This window comes from Lactuca virosa, chromosome 4, assembly GCF_052849685.1.
Source record: "Lactuca virosa cultivar CGN04683 chromosome 4, Lactuca_virosa_CGN04683_v6, whole genome shotgun sequence".
In the NCBI taxonomy this organism is placed as follows: Eukaryota; Viridiplantae; Streptophyta; class Magnoliopsida; order Asterales; family Asteraceae; genus Lactuca; species Lactuca virosa.
Genome location: NC_136429.1, coordinates 112,496,081 through 112,511,295, shown reverse-complemented (window position 1 = coordinate 112,511,295; position 15,215 = coordinate 112,496,081).

Sequence of the window (15,215 nt, the reverse complement as noted above, 5' to 3'; positions counted from 1 at the left end):
TATGGGTAGGTGTGGAAGGTAGTATGGGCCCGTACTACTGAAAGCACAGGACCCATATGCGTAGCAAGGAAGTTACAACCCCTAGGGTTTTGTTGGGAGCTGGTTCCCGGATTGTTATGTGGAATATCTGATATCTTTCTGGTATATTTTCAGTATGGTGGTTACTCGACGATTTGTGACTGTATCCAGGTGTGGATGAGGAGGAGGTGGAAAGGAAGCTCCGATAGCGCCCGAGACTATCGGCCATATGGGGCCAGACGAGATGGACGCCAGGATCCGGGAGATCCTGCATGATGAGGTTGCTGCTATGTTCCGGGCTCAGTTGCCGGAGATGTTTGGGTCTATCAAGACCGCCATGGTGGAGTATTTCGATGATCGCTATGCAGCCCTCACTGAAGCGGCTACCGCAGCGGCCATAGCGGCTGTAACAGCGGCAGGGGTAGGAGCCAGTAGGGCTTTTCAGTATTGGGACTTCGACAACACGAAGCCCCCTACTTTCGATGTGACCCATGACCCCATCAAAGCCATCAGGTGGATATTCGGCGTGGAGGGGTGTTTCTTCACATGTTCATCTCCTACTGACCAGAAGGTCAGATGTGCCCTGAACCTGCTGAGGACTAGGGCAAAGGACTGGTAGAGATTGGTGACTGGAACGTATTCTGATGATCAGAGAGCTCCGGTTACTTGGGAGCAGTTCAGGGATATGTTCCGCGCTCGCTACGTTCCACGAGTCGAGCGGGAACGGTTATCTCAGGAGTTTCTGGATTTGAGACAAGATGGTGAGACGGTGACAGAGATCACCCGCATGTTCACGGAGAGGGCGATGTTCTGCCCGGAGTTTGCTTCTGAGCATGCTCAGATGACACGTTATCTAAGCATGCTCAAGACTGATATTCGACAGTTTGTGGCGACCCAGCGTTGTGATACGCTTTTGTATTTACAGGAGGCCGCTAGGAGGCGTGAGTTGGAGATTGAGTTGTAGTTGAGGGAGTAGTGGCAGGCCCCGATACAGTCACAGCCGGCACCGAAGCGGTCTAAGACTGTTGATTCCAGGTCAGGGGGACAGCAGGGCCGCACTTGTGGCAAGTGTGGGAAGGGGCACTCGGGGGTTTGCAGATCAGGTAGCGCATGCTGTAAATGCGGAAAGGAGGGGCACTTTGTGCGGCATTGTCGCCAGATAGCCCCGGTTCAGGATATGAGGATATGCTACCATTGTCATCAGGTTGGTTACGTGAAGACCAACTATCCACAACTCATTGCCAGGCCGGTGTAGGCTCCAGCGCCGGTCACACTAAGGATTACTGATAGGGGTCAGGGTAGAGCAGCGCCCCCGAGGGCCCAGGGTCGCGCCTTCTAGCTTACAGCAGAGGAGGCCAGAGCAGCACTAGACATGGTTGCTGGTATGTTTCTATCCCTTATTTTACTAATGATATATGTTTTATGCTTATATCTTTGTACCTGTGATTAAGTACGTTTTTAGTGAACTCCTTACCTGCTTTGGTATTTTTTGACTCGGGGGCGAGTCGGTCGTTTGTCTCTTAGATATTTAGTAGGGAGTTCGGTTTGCCTGTTGGAGAGCTAGAGTGTCCGTTGCGAGTCTCTATCACCAACAAACACATGATTTCCGCTTCTTCAGTCTATTGGGTTGCGTATTGGAGATCTTCGGAGTATCTTTCCTGATAGACCTGATTCTGATTCCCATGGGGGATGTATGTGTGATCATAGGTGTGGACTGGCTTAGACACTTCGGTGCCATGATTGACTGCGAGGGTCAGCGGGTAGTAGTTCGAACCCCAAGTGGGGGAGAACTGATTGTTTACGGAGAGGGCAACAGAATGGGATCAGTATTTTGCTCGGCTGCCAGGGATCGGCAGTACATTCAGCACGAGTGTGTGCGTTATCTAGCGTATGTGGTGGATACGCGGTTCAAGGATCAGGTTTCAGTATCAGAGGTCCCAGTGGTTAGAGAGTTTGTTGACGTGTTTCTGGAGGAGTTACCCGGAGTGCCTCCGAAGAGGCAGGTTGAGCTTAGGATCGACCTAGTGCCAGGCGCGGTCCCTATCGCCAAGGCGTCGTACCGGTTGGCACCACCAGAGATGCAGGAGCTGTCATCACAGCAGCAGGAACTGCTAGCCAAGAAGTTCATTCGTCCGAGCAGTTCTCCGTGGGGAGCGCCTATTCTCTTCGTCAGGAAAAAGGATGGTTCACACCGGATGTGCATTGACTACCGAGAGTTGAACAAGTTGACGGTGAAGAATCGTTATCCACTCCCGAGGATAGATGATATTTTTGATCAGTTGCAGTGAGCATCTTGGTTCTCCAAGATAGATCTGAGGTCGGGGTACCATCAGGTCAGGGTTAGGGAGGAGGACGTGGAGAAGACCGCGTTCCAAACTTGTTATGGACATTATGAGTTCGTGATGATGCCGTTTGGGCTCACCAACGCGCCAACAGTATTTATGGACCTGATGAATCGGGTCTGCAAACCGATGCTCGATCGCTCGGTCATAGTGTTCATAGATGATATCTTGGTGTACTCCAAGACCCGAGAGCAGCATGAGGAGCATCTACGGGAGCTATTGGGAGTTCTGAGGCGAGAACGGCTTTATGCCAAGTTCTCAAAGTACGAGTTTTGGTTACAAGAGGTCCAGTTCCATGGACATCTCGTTAACCAGAAGGGGATTTTGATTGATCCGGACAAAATCGAGGCGGTTATGCAGTGGGAGGTTTCGAAATCTGACTTGGATATCAGGAGCTTCTTGGGATTAGCAGGGTACTACCAGAGATTCATACAGGATTTCTCCAAGATTGCAGTACCCCTCGTCTGACGAGGAATAGGGTGGATTTCCGGTGGAGCCCCGAGCAGCAGAGGGCATTTGAGACTTTCAGGCAGCGACTATGTGAGGCTCCAGTCTTGACTCTCCTAGAGGGAGTTGAGGACTTTGTAGTTTTCTGTGATGCATCCATCACGGGACTGGAAGCGGTCCTCATTCAGAGAGGACGAGTGATAGCTTACGCATCACGGCAGTTGAAGCCGCATGAGACGAGATACCCTACTCATGATCTGGAGTTAGGAGCGGTGGTATTCGCTCTCAAGATATGGAGACATTACCTCAATGGGGTCCGCTGTACCATCTACACGGACCACAAGAGTCTGAGGCACATCATGGATCAGCTGAATCTGAACATGTGACAGTGCAGGTGGCTTGACGTGGTCAAGGATTATGACTGCGAGATCCTTTACCATCCCGGTAAAGTGAATGTGGTTGCGGACGCTCTAAGCCGCAAGTCAGCTGGATCTTCTACCCCAGTGACATGTATGAGGATATCCTTGGATTCTCCACTTGTGAGCTTGATCAGGGAAGCTCAGACAGAGGGTATGCGTCAGGAGAACTGGAAACATGAGAGGATTAGGGGTGAGAACACCCGGTTTGTGCAGGATAGTCGGGGATTATTGACCCGTTGCGGCCGGGTCTGGGTTCCGATGTCTGGTGGGGTCAGACAGACTATATTGGAGGAGGCTCATAAGTTTCGCTTCTCTATTCACCCAGGGGCCACCAAGATGTACTGGGACTTGCGATTAAGTTACTGATGGTCGTGCATGAAGGGAGAGATCGCTTGGTATGTTGAGAGGTGCTTCAACCGCAGGATGTTCAAGGCCGAGCACCAGAGGCCGCATGACAAGATACAACCTCTAGAGATTCCCATGTGGAAATGGGAGCATATCATGATGGACTTCACCACCAAGCTGTCGAGAACGGCGAAGGGGTTCGACACTATTTGGGTCATCGTGGATCGATTGACCAAGAGTGCTCATTTTTTTCCCATTCAGGAGAGCTCATCGGCCGAGAAGCTGTCCGATGTGTATATACACGAGATTTTCGCTCATCATGGGGTTCCGTTGATGTTCGATTTACCTCCCAATTTTGGCAGAAGTTACACGAGGAACTAGGCACACGGCTGCACTTCAGTACAGCCTATCATCCGCAGACTGGCGGCCAGAGTGAGCGGACCATTCAGACTCTCTAGGATATGTTGAGAGCCTGCATTATTAACTTCGGTGGGAGTTGGGACTCCTACCTACCCCTTGCAGAGTTCTCTTATAACAACATCTTTCACTCCAGCATTGGTGCTCCACCTTATGAGTTGTTGTGTGGACGAAGATGCCGCACCCCAGTCTGTTGGGGTGAGGTTGGTCACAGGGTGATGGGTCGGACTGAGGTAGTCCTGCAGACTACCGAGATGATTCAGCGGATTAGACAGCGACTGCCAACCGCACAGAGTCGGCAGAAGAGCTATGCCGACCAGCGCCGATCTGATTTGGAGTTTCAAGTCGGTGACATGGTACTCCTGAAGGTCTCACCCTGGAAAGGTGTGATCCGCTTCAGTAAGAGGGGGAATTTGGGTCCCCGATACATTGGGCCATTCAGGATCATTGTCAGGGTTGGCAAGGTGGCTTATCGACTGGATCTTCTGGAGGAGCTTAGTCATCTCCACAGCACTTTCCATGTGTCACAGTTACAGAAGTGCATACCAGATTAGGGGACAGTGGTATCGTTAGACGATATTCAGCTCGACGAGCGCCTGAATTACGTGGAGAGGCCAGTGGCTGTCCTTGAGAGGAAGGTAAATGTTCTACGGAACAAGGAAGTACCTCTGGTAAAGGTATAGTGGGAGCACAGGAGGGGATCCGAGTGGACCTGGGATCTGGAGGCAGAGACGCGGGAGCACTATCCAGAATTGTTCGCCGCAGCATACTTCGAGGACGAAGTCTAGTTCAAGTGGTGGAGAATTGTAACACCCCAACTCCCAGGTACATGTTTTAAGGAATTATATACATATTTATGGACCTACTCGACGAGTTAGTTGCCCCCAACTCGTCGTGTAAAGGCAGGATAACCGGCGTGGATTATTGGATCTACTCGACGAGTCGGAGGTCCCGGACTCGACGAGTAGGAGCTGGGAGATGAAACCATAATTTTAGGGTTTGCACCCTATTTAAAGGACCTTAAGTCCTTTCCCCCAGCCACCCTTGCCACTTTTGACGTCCAGAAGCAAACCCTAATAGATCTAACTGTTGGATTAGGTGTCTAAGCCCATAACTATAATTGGTATGTACTTGAATTGATAGCAGCACAGTCCTTTTTGGGTTGCCCTCAACCTAGCAACTGGACAAGGAAATTATGAAAGGAGAGATATTAATTTATAAGATTAATAAATTAATATATATATATATATATATATAAATGATTTATTAATATGTTAATGGATTAATATATTAATTAGAAATCATTATGTTTAATTAATTGTTAGCCAGAAATTAATCAGAATTGATTTTGGGGTTAAAAGAATTAATTATAAGGTGCAGGGACTAGTTTGCAATTATCTAATAGTTGAGTGGAAGGCTCTAGAACCCCCTTGGAAGAGGGTGGACGAAATCTTTAGGGGAAACCCTAATAATTTCGTCCATAGGGGCTTGGATAAGGCCCTTGGGTTTGCTTAGGCCCTAAGCAAAGGATAATTAGGGTTTCCCTTAAACCCTAGATCCCTCAGCTATATAAGGAGCCTCCTGGTTCATGTTTTTGGTCACTCTTTCTTTTGAAGAAACTCTAAGGCCGAGATTTTGCATACTCCCTCTCCCCTCTCTCTACTACTTTCCTTCTTGCTAGTCATTGGGTGTGATTCCATTAGAGGCATTACACTTGTGGTGCTAAAGCTTCCAAGAAGATCAAGATCAAGATCAAGGGAATATCAATTGTTTGCTATAACAATTGAAAGGTATGTAAACCCTAAACCCTAGTTTGTTAATTTCGAAATTAGCCTCTCTCCTCTAGGGTTCTAGTTTTGCAATTCAAAGTTGTATGTTCAATAGTTAAAACATAGATCCAAAGTAGGTTGCATGTGAACTTAGGAATTGTTTTCTAGTTTATTTGTTGTACCTAAAACTCATCAGTGGTATCAGAGCCATTGTTGTTTTAAATTGAATTGCTACAATTGTTGAATTGCAAATTAGGGTTTATAGCTATTAAACCCTAAAGGCCAAAATTTTCGATTTCTAGGGTTTTGGATCAAAGGGTTTTTTCGAAAACCCTAGCCTCCAAAGAACCCTAATCGAAATTAGGGTTAGGGTTTTGAAAACCCTAGCCTCCTCCCTTGTAAATTTCGAAATTTGCTTAGAAGTTTTAGGGTTTCTTGTTTTCGATAATTGTTGCTTAATTAGATTAATTGGATAATTATCCTTACCCTATTTTTCGAAATTTAGAGGGATAAGGATTAGGATTAAATTAATGGATTAATTTAATTAGATAACCCTTACAAGATTTAATAATTTGATTAATAGTTAATTAAAAGATAAATATTAAATCTAGTCAATTGGTTTATTTAAATTTAAATTTAATAGCTTAAATTTCGAAATTTATAAACCCTTGAAGTTTTAAAATGTTTTAAAACACACCTTATATATAGATTATAATTAAAAGTTTAATATTATATATGTATAAGAACATGGTCAGTCAAATCGCTAGTATGCCTCATTCACGAAGCTAATCTATAAGGGGGGTATAAGGAAACTGCCTATAAAATGGTAGTTGAATGGGTGTCCACTCTCACCCACCGCTTCCTTGATTAGTGGAGGGTCGTTAGCAGAACGGATTTGATACGACAACTACTTCTCATTAAAAGTATAATGATATTAAAGAAAGTACTAGAACATTATTTTCAAAATCCCAACTCTAGTTACTTTAGGAAAAATGTGAAAAGTATGCTAATCCATGAAATTGCACATTATGCTTTATTGGTCGTTAGTGGAGCGTGTGTGGTTAACCAGCACACTAAAAGGCACTAATAAAGAGTAGTAATGGGTATCTCATAATTGTCATTTTGATGGAGCGTGTGTGGTTTACCAGCACATCAATAGTTAATGATAAAGACAATGAGGTTACCAAGCACATTTGCATGGTTATTCACATCTTGTTTGTGATCCTCGGCATCCCAGTCACAAATAGAAGAGCATAATCTGAGATTAAAACATGCCATTGAATAGTTTCAATGTATCTCAAAAGAATTAGGAATTTCACTTCGTTTGTTTCGTCTAATGGTGGAATTGGTGAATCGTCATTCACCTACCTTTATGAAATTTGCACTTGGATCTCGGCATCCCATTTCTAAGTTGTGAATCTTCATAGTTGGATCCTAACCTTGATATTATATCTTTGGGTTATTCTATTAAGGTATCTTGAAATCTAACTAAAACTTTCTTTCTTTTCAGATGTCTACTCCTGGAAACACTTCTGCTTCATCCTCCTCCAATCAGAACTTCTCTTTGCTCAATATCTGCTCCAAAGTCGTTATGGATGGCTCAAACTATAACGATTGGATGCGCAACATCAAGATGGCTCTTCGTTTCGAGAACAAAGAATATGTTCTTGAAAAGGAGCTCAAAGAGCTTGATGAGAATGAAGCTACTCCTGAAGATCTTGCTGTCTACAAGAAACATTACGATGATGCTACCAAAGTGGCATGCATCATGGTGGCAACTATGTCCCCAGAACTGCAGAGGTACTATGAGGACTACTGGCCTTTCGAGATGAACAAGGACCTTATGGAAAAGTACCATAAGCGAGCTCGTCAAGAAAAGTTCGAAGTAGTCAAGTCACTCATGGCTTGCAAGATGAAGGATGGGGAGTCGGTAGTGTCACATGTGCAAAGAATGCAACGCTACATAGAGCGTTTGGTCAAGCTCAATATTCACTTTGATGAGGAATTGGCCATTGACATGGTCTTGAACTCACTTCCTGAATGTTATGGTCAGTTTATTCTAACTTACCATTTGAACAATACTGAGCAGACCTTGGCCCAATTGCACAACTTGTTGCAGACAGCTGAGGCAGGGATGAAGGGTAAAAGTATACCCTCCACACCTACGAGTGCCCCTGTTTTGGCTATTGGACAGGGAAAGGGGAAAAAGAGGAAAGGTCCTCCCAAGCAAAACTGGAAGAGCAAGGCTCAAGCTGGGTCATCTAGTAATGGCCCAAAGGCTAAGCCCAATGGTTCCACTCCCCATGTTTCTAATCCAAAAGAGGCAGTTTGCTTTTACTGCAACCAAAAGGGGCATTGGAAGAGATCTTGCCCACAATATCTGCAAGATATCAAGGATGGCAAAGTGAAGCCATCTTCGGCAGGTATTTACACTATTTCTGCTAATAACTCATTATCTTCTCGTTCATGGGTCCTTGATACAGGATGTGGTTTTCATATCTGTTCTGATTTGCAGGGTCTAAAGGAAAGTGAGGAGATAGAGCGAGGAAGGATAAACCTGATCATGGGAAACAGAAAGTCTTCACCAGTAACCAAGATCGGAGTTTATCAGCTTCTGCTTAGTAATGATGTTAGATTAGATTTAATAAATTGTTGCTATTCGTCTGAGATGACGAGAAACATTATTTCATTTCATGCATTGTTCAGACAAGGTTTTACATATTCTTTTAATGATTTGAATGGTTCAATTTCTGTTTATAAGAATGGTGTTTTTATGTTTGAAGCTTTGCCTTGTAATGGTGTGTATGAAACAGTGACTTGTGTTGATAGCCTAGGAAATAGTGTACTTAATATTGACTTGTCTAATAGTGTAGACAAGGCATGCTTGTGGCATTGTCGTCTTGGACACATTAACAAGAAACGCATAGCCCAACTCCAAAAGGATGGAGTGTTGGAATCATTTGACCTAAAATCAAATGATATGTGTGAATCTTGTCTTTTGGGAAAGATGACAAAATCACCATTCACAGGGTCTTGTGAAAGAGGTGAAGGTATGTTGGATCTCATACACACGGATGTGTGTGGGCCCTTCAGATCAACTACAAGAGATGCTAATCGATTCTATGTGACTTTCACTGACGATTATAGCAGATATGGATATATCTACTTGATCAAGCATAAGTCAGAAACTTTTGAAAAATTCAAAGAGTTTAAGCATGAAGTCGAAAATCAATTGGGCAGAAAGATAAAGATACTTAGATCCGATAGAGGCGGGGAGTATCTTAGTATCGAGTTTAACGACTATCTGAAAGAATGTGGGATAGTCTCACAATTGACTCCTCCTAGGACACCACAGTTAAATGGTGTAGCTGAGAGGCGCAATCGAACCTTGTTAGACATGGTTCGTTCTATGATGAGTCGGGCTTCGCTTCCTATTCACTTCTGGGGGTATGCCTTAGAGACAGCCGCCCACATCCTCAATCTTGTCCCTACAAAGAAGGTTGCCAAAACACCTCACAAAATGTGGACAGGGAAAGTTCCCTCGTTAGCACATATTAAAGTCTGGGGTTGTGAAGCTTTCGTAAGACGAGAGACTCACGACAAGCTAGCAGCTAGAAGTGAGAAATGTGTTTTCATTGGTTACCCAAAGCAGTCTTTTGGATATTTGTTCTACAGGCCTAGTGAGAACGTGGTCTTTGTAGCACGAAGAGGAGTCTTTCTTGAAAGAGAGCTCATATTCAAAGAGGACAGTGGGAGCACTATTGACCTTGAAGAAATTCAAGAGTCAGCCAATGAGGGAACCTTAGATGACACTAGCACTCAACCAGAGGAAACAGTTCCTGTTGAACCAATTGATAACTCATTACCTCTTAGAAGATCCACTAGGGTGAGTGTGCCACCTGAGTTGTATGGTTTTCATATTACTTCAGATGGTGACACATTCATAAGTGACAGAACACTGGTAAACTTAGATGAACCAGTCACTTATAAGGAAGCAATGGCAGGCCCAGAGGCTTCCAAGTGGAAAGAGGCAATGGACAGCGAGATTAAGTCCATGTATGACAACCAAGTTTGGAATTTGGTTGATAGTGCACCAGGTCGCAAGACAGTTGGGTGCAAATGGATCTTCAAGAAGAAGACAGACATGGATGGAAATGTGCACACATTCAAGGCTCGACTGGTTGCAAAAGGTTTCACTCAAACCCCAGGGGTTGACTATGATGAGACCTTCTCACCAGTAGCTAAGATTAAATCTATTAGGATATTGCTCGCCATAGCTGCCTTTCATGATTATGAAATCTGGCAAATGGATGTCAAAACTGCTTTCCTTAATGGGAAGTTGGCTGAAGATGTTTACATGAGTCAGCCAGAGGGTTTTGTTGATGCAAAGTTCCCCAATAGAGTGTGCAAGCTTGAGAAATCCATTTATGGATTAAAACAAGCATCTCGCAGTTGGAATCTTTGCTTCCATGAGAAAGTCAAAGAGTTTGGTTTCTCTAAAAGTGAAGATGAGTTTTGTGTGTATATCAAGGCTAGTGGGAGTATAGTAACTTTTCTGGTGTTATATGTCGATGACATATTACTCATTGGTAACGATGTTCCAACCTTGAAAGAACTTAAGTCTTGGCTTGGAAAGTGTTTTGCCATGAAAGACCTTGGAGAAGCTGCCTATATTCTTGGGATTAGAATATTGAGAGATAGAAAGAAGAGACTAATTGGACTTAGTCAGAGCACATACTTGGATAAGGTACTAAAGAGGTTTAGTATGGAAAACTCCAAGAAGGGAGAGCTACCTATCCAGAGCAATACCAAATTGAGTAAGACTCAATGCCCGAGTACAGATGTTGAAATAGATGACATGAGTCGTGTACCTTATGCTTCCGCTGTCGGATCGATCATGTACGCTATGACATGTACTCGCCCTGATGTGGCATTTGCTTTGAGCATGGTCAGTCGCTATCAGGGAAACCCAGGTAGAGCTCATTGGGTAGCAGTTAAGAATATACTCAAGTATTTGCGAAGGACAAAGGACTGGGTCCTTGTGCTTGGTGGCAGTGATACTTTGAGAGTAGATGGTTACAGTGATGCCAGCTTTCAGACGGATAGAGATAACTTCCGTTCTCAGTCAGGCTGGGTGTTTTTACTGAATGGAGGAGCAGTTACTTGGAAGAGTTCCAAGCAAAATACGGTGGCTGATTCTACTTGTGAATCAGAGTACATAGCAGCAAGTGAAGCGTCGAAAGAAGCAGCTTGGTTGAGGAACTTCATCGGGGATCTCGGAGTTGTTCCAACCATCCAGGAGCCTATGGAACTGTTCTGCGATAATGAAGGAGCAGTTGCCTTGACAAAGGAACCAAGAGATCATGGTAAGACCAGACATATCGACAGAAAGTACCATTTCATCAGACATAGAGTAGAAGAAGGCCATCTTATAGTAAAGAGGGTATCATCTGAAGATAACCCAGCAGATCCTCTCACAAAGGGTCTGAGTAGGGCTAAGCATATTCAGCATGCTCGGAGCATAGGACTGAAAGATGATATTAGTTTTAGTAGTTAGATTAGTTTTTGAAACTTGTAACAAAGTAAATGTAATTGACTTTTGGTGATTAAATAATAAAGTATTATTTATAAGTTTGGCTACTACCTTTTGTCGATTGTTTATTATTGTGTTTCATTTTTGCATGTTTTACTTCCTGAATAATGAGATTATTCAAACTCCACAGTCGCTCGTACTCTTGGAAGTAAGTAGTGAATTAAGACTGTCATGAATTGGATTGCAGATTGTCTAAGGATAGACATGGCAATAGAATTGCTGCAACGTTCATGAGTACTCAGAAATTGAGATTTGAGTATTGGATAAACCCTCGCTCAGAGTATTACTTCATGGAATTCATCACGAGTGATACTGAGACGATAATATCCTATAATCTTGAAACGAAGATATATGAGTTGTAATTTACAAGTCGGTTGTGTATTGGTGATACGAAAACGCATCAGTAACTTGGTGTTATAAAACGTATTGTCATGCATAATTTGATGAGTAAAAGATACAAGCATATGAGTCAACGTTTATTCGTTCCTTTTGCCCTAACAGGAAAAGCGATATATGTGGGCCCCTCGATGATTTGGTGTTGACTTATGTGTTGGGCCCAGCCAGGACTAAATTGATGTGTTCGATTAGAAGTCCTACATCATCACAAATCAGGAATCGGGAAACATAGATTCTGGACAAACAGATTGATTACATTCCATGTCTTTTGTCTGGGGATATCAAGCAGAACGAAGGGTTATATGATCACTTATCTTAGGACACGTAACTGACTGGGTCAGAGTTCGGCAGCAGCTTTTTGGAAGCTACAATTTGCTGGTCAAATTTAGAAGGCATACTAGCAATTATAGTTACAGACTTATCCAAGTGGGAGACTGTTGGATTAGGTGTCTAAGCCCATAACTATAATTGGTATGTACTTGAATTGATAGCAGCACAGTCCTTTTGGGTTGCCCTCAACCTAGCAACTGGACAAGGAAATTATGAAAGGAGAGATATTAATTTATAAGATTAATAAATTAATATATATATATATATATATATATAAATGATTTATTAATATGTTAATGGATTAATATATTAATTAGAAATCATTATGTTTAATTAATTGTTAGCCAGAAATTAATCAGAATTGATTTTGGGGTTAAAAGAATTAATTATAAGGTGCAGGGACTAGTTTGCAATTATCTAATAGTTGAGTGGAAGGCTCTAGAACCCCCTTGGAAGAGGGTGGACGAAATCTTTAGGGGAAACCCTAATAATTTCGTCCATAGGGGCTTGGATAAGGCCCTTGGGTTTGCTTAGGCCCTAAGCAAAGGATAACTAGGGTTTCCCTTAAACCCTAGATCCCTCAGCTATATAAGGAGCCTCCTGGTTCATGTTTTTGGTCACTCTTTCTTTTGAAGAAACCCTAAGGCCGAGATTTTGCATACTCCCTCTCCCCTCTCTCTACTACTTTCCTTCTTGCTAGTCATTGGGTGTGATTCCATTAGAGGCATTACACTTGTGGTGCTAAAGCTTCCAAGAAGATCAAGATCAAGATCAAGGGAATATCAATTGTTTGCTATAACAATTGAAAGGTATGTAAACCCTAAACCCTAGTTTGTTAATTTCGAAATTAGCCTCTCTCCTCTAGGGTTCTAGTTTTGCAATTCAAAGTTGTATGTTCAATAGTTAAAACATAGATCCAAAGTAGGTTGCATGTGAACTTAGGAATTGTTTTCTAGTTTATTTGTTGTACCTAAAACTCATCACTAACCCTATTCTTGAGTGTGTGAGAGGCTAAGTGTGTATTTTGGTGCATTCCTTGAAGAAGCTTGAAGATTTAGAGTCTTGGAACGGGAAGAAGCTTGTAGATCCAGTATCTACATCGTGTTGGCCTCTAGTAGAAGGTCAAAAGTCTTTACCTTGGCTTTCCATTTCTTAGATCTTCTCTCATGCATGAATATGGTCATTTTTGGGGAAAAAGGGTTCATTCTTGGGTTTGAACTTTTCCAGAAGATATGGTCTCAGATCTGGACTCCTCTAGGTCCCAAATTCAGAAAGCTATTAGCTTTATCTAGTATTAACCCTTCACCATGCCCTAAACCCCATTCTAGACTTGGTTTTGGTGTTCTAAGCATGTAGGACCTTTCATGCACGTAAAGTTTGCAACTTTACGTGAAATCTGTGCCTTAGGAAGTTAGATCTATAAGTTGGAGCTTTGGAGTAGCTCAAAAACGTCTGGATAGGAATTGGACTGTATGAACTCGATGAGTCGCATAGACGACTCGGCGAGTCGGATGAAGGTTGCCCGTATTTGATTATGCATGAACTCGGCGAGTCAGTAAGAGGACTTGACGAGTCAGTTAGGGTTTTCCCCGACATCTGGACACACATGGACTCGACGAGTCAGTTAGGGTTTTATGACCTTCTGAGTTCTTAAGGAACTCGACGAGTTGCTAGCTGCACTCGACAAGTCGGGTCAACATGGACTATTGACTTTGACCGTTGACTTTGATTTTTGACCAAAGGTTGACCAGTTTGACTTCTGGGGGGTATTTTGGTAATTTAGGAATTTATACAATTGGATCACTAGTGGATGTAGGTGTTGGACTTGGAGCAGCATTTGGTGAAGTTTGATCTTATCACTTCGAGCTACTTGTGAGGGGAGTTCTTCTCACTATATCAACAGGGTCTACGGCACCAAGGCCGGCCCTTTATGATTTGCATCCTGGTTTTAGGATGGTTGCTATGTTAGTAATTTGTTAGATTGATATCCTGGTTATAGGATAATTGATATGTTAGAGATCGGTTAGATCGGTGTCTTGGTTATAGGATGGTTGCTATGTTAGAGATCGGCTAGATCGGTATCCTGGTTATAGGATGGTTGCTATGTTATTGATCGGTTAGATCGGTATCCTGGTTATAGGATGGTTTCCATGTTAGTGATCTGTTAGATCTGTATGAATATCTGTACTTGCATGCTAGTGTATGATATTGATGCGCACATGTTTGTTGGGTTGGGGATTGGGTTGAGGCAGGTCCTGCTTTGTGCTGTAGGCCAAGATACCCAAGGCGGACCGGATAGACTGCAGACCCGGTTAGGGCACACTAGTCAGGCCGAAGACCCGACGAGCGGTTCGGATAGGCTGAAGGCCCTGAGAGGCGGTCCAGACGTGTCGATGGCTTGAAGAGCGGTCCAGATAGACTGATGGCCTGCGAGGCGGTCCAGTCAGACTGATGGCTCATTATGCATGTTGTGTTTGTTTATATGATATGGTTATATATGTATGCATGTTGTGTTTGTTTATATGATATGGTCCACTCAGACTATTTTGAAAACAAGTTTTGTAATAATCAATTGACTTTGAAATGTTTTAAAAAGTTTAAATTTGACATGATTTTTATGAGTGTTACATCCTTATATTTGATATCTTATTTTTCTTCTTCTTTATTCTCTCAGAATGTACTATCTAAGATAACTTTAGTTTTCTTATTCATTCTCACACCATGTATAAGACTAATTTAAAAATAATAAGAATGGATGCAACCATATTAAAGAATATTAACATTAGTGAGAATATTTTTGAGATTGCCATAAATTATGGAGAATGTAATTTTTTGAGAATGTTTATTACATTGCCTCCACTGTTACCAATTTATGTTCATAAAACTAATGTGAGGATGATAAGGCTGGAGGGAGTGGTGCCATAAAAGTTGTACTCTCTTCACTGCCACGTAGGCGCCACCTCACTCTTTACCACAAAAGTGTGGTTTCATACCACACCCAATGAATGGTGTCACACTCATTTAATTATTTTTATTTTTAAATAAATAAAAATTTTGGTTTTAATTAAAAACAAAAGATTTCATTTATAAAAACCATTACGTTACTTAAAAAATAAATAAATAAAAATAAAAACACGAC